Here is a 3,008-nt window from a genome sequence, read left to right as displayed (position 1 = left end):
GCATTCATGGTTGCCGAAGTATCATATCACTTTCAACGACTTCTTGGTACCAATATATATGTTTTTTATAAAAAAAATACAATTAATATGTTTTAGTTTGATGCCCACGTACATATCTGACTTCCAATGATAAAAAAATTGTGTCACCTGATTATGTATACAGTACACACGTAATAGTCCATATGTCCCAATTTGCTTCCCTCACACAAGATGCAGAAATCATGCAATAGAAGCCATAGGAAAGGATCCCTGGCTCATTATACTAGATGTTATCAACCATAACTCATGGGGGATAAACAACAGGGGGAGATAGCTAGGCAAAATCAGCTTGGAGGGAGGCTAGACTATCGGGGGTTTAGATTACTTCTTCATTAATTGTTTGCCTCCAAGTGATAAACTCTCATCCTTATATAGACGAAAGAGACTTGTCCTTTAAGGAACTAACTCACTCTACCTTATCTAATCTAACCTTTATCCAAAGAAACATCACTAAGAACTAGCAAGGAAAAATCAATAAAAACTCTATTTTGTTTTTATAGTGATTTCCTTTGGATTTTTTAGTGTTTCTTGATCGAAGGAAAAAAAACCCTTGTTCTTGCTAGTCTGGAACCTTGCAATGATATGGTAGAACATTTCTCATCTATGGATGGCTAGAAAATACTAGCAAGAGTTGAATTTGATCTTCTCCAAAAATCAGCCCAAAAACCTCATTCTCTTTCAACTTGTCTGAACTTATCTGAGAGATCACACGATCTTCAGATTGCAACGCTCAAGTTTCGTGAATTTTGAACAAGATTTGGTTGGGTTTTAAATTTTGGGAGTTTTGGAATCTCCTCTCAAACCTCTCTCAAGAACTAATTTGAAATTCAATTTAGTACAAAATGATTTGTTATTCAAAAATTCGTCTTTTTCTTGTGCTATGATTGCAAGATCGTAAGCAACAGCCACATTTCCGTTAATCGCATATGTTATGATATTAGGTGCAACTTCCAAGCTTGTTCTTCAGTTGATGAACGTCAAAGGGCTTAACATAGGCCATGTCAAAAGCAATCTCCAAGTATGTGCGCATGCCTTTCTTCACCTTTCTTTATGTACTCAAAAGTATTTGCACGATTTGCTTCAGCTCCGTCAGCTTCTTCTCCAGCTTCTGCTTCTGCACCTTGTTCTTCTCGCGCTCCATGGCCGCCTCGATTTGCTTGACCCGATCACCTGTTGTCATCACGGTCATTTGATGGATGCAGCAACCGCCGCCCTTGCCACAAACCTCACGCTAGCTAGCTTAGTTAACGAAGTGGCGTGACCGCGCTAGCGCCTCTCGTTTCGTTTGGTCTCGAGGAGGAGACGACGATGGTGCATGTATGTCTTTATAGAGCAGAGGATTACGCGTTGGGGTTTATATTAGACATGGTGTGTTTTTCCATGCATATACTGTGTCACTGTTTGGTAATTTCGAGCACATCCTTCGCAGCGAATCAATGGCGTTACGCATTCCCTTGCACATTTCCTTCCTCCAACAGACCTACATATGCCGTGTATAATTAAGAAGTCCGCTTATGTACTAATTAAGAACGATCCAACTCAAGGCTAGCGTCGCCGATATATATAATACTTGAAGAGAACTTCGTTCTTGCCGAAAGAATTCATTTTCTATTTTTGAAACTTGAAACTTACAGGTATCTGTAGGCCCTCGTAACATGTAATAATGATAACGTTGATCTAGCTAAATGGCCATTCCATCATTTTTGCAAAAAGAACTATTATACTATATATAGATTATTTTTACGGTGCTAGCATGTCTACGTGATCTGATATATGCATCTGAAAAAATGTTCTATGTGCAGCTTACTTGATCTGTGTGGGTGTGTAATTTGACTTCAACCTACCTAGCTATATACTTCGGACAGATTTCAGTGACGATGCATGACCACCACACGCGCGCGCACACACGTTCCTTGTCCAGTTGTACTATGTTATAGGAGTATATATACCAGGTCTTTCAAATAATACTAGGTCATATCTCTCCCGGTCCTGTGCGTGTTTACTTGTAGGAGTACATATTACGCCAAAGTCAATCAGTCGTCTGTTTAGTGCGCACTAGCTAGACCAGAAAGTTAATGGAGTCGTCATGCAGTGATCATGAGTAAAATCTGAGACACCAGCTTGGATCCGAGTTCTTCCGCAATATCAGACCTCTACCGCCGCATTGTCTGCATCAAACTGATTGTGCGTAATATATATGTTGGACTGAATTACCTACTTCTACAATCGTATCAAAGATTAACTAAATCAATCAAGTATACATCAAAGTAGCAAGATATGTTATTTTAAAAAACTAAGTATAAAATAGATTTATATATGTTGCACTGTAACATGTAATATATCTAAGACTCTAGCCCGTACGAAAGCACGGGTTGATAGACTAATACTACTACTAGTTAGTTACCGGATGAGGTGCGGGGGCACCTGATGAGACGAGACAACCGAAACGCAGTCAGCACAAGTGAAAAGGATTTCAATTTTCAAAGCATCCAAACAGTCCTTCAAAGGCTTCCACGTGCTGCTTGAGGTAAACAAATTTACCCAAGGCACAGCTGCGGAAGAATCTACTACTACATTGCAAGCCTGAACACCGAGAGTTGTTAGGAAAAGAATGATATGAGCAGGACGTACACATAGACCCAGCTGGGTTGCAACATCACCTAGCTAGCACAAAGATAACAGGTAAATATATATTGGTACGTCATACCCTTACAGCTGAAACCAAGTATAGCGTTTATTACACTAGTTATAATGCACATGCGCCCGCACGTGTATAACAAAAATTTACTCATAGTGTAAAAATAATTAAAAATTGAAGAGTTAAAATTTAGAGAATTTCTTATTTGGCCTACTTTTAAAATCCAGTTCCTTTCTTTGCCCTCGAAAATGAAAATTTCCCTACGTGGCCGGAATGAATTTTGGGATGTCTTACTCGGCCCTTCCGTTAGATTTTGGATGGAATGGTGTTA

Source organism: Panicum virgatum, chromosome 7N (genome assembly GCF_016808335.1).
Source record: "Panicum virgatum strain AP13 chromosome 7N, P.virgatum_v5, whole genome shotgun sequence".
Classification (NCBI taxonomy): Eukaryota; Viridiplantae; Streptophyta; class Magnoliopsida; order Poales; family Poaceae; genus Panicum; species Panicum virgatum.
This window is presented reverse-complemented; position numbering follows the sequence as displayed.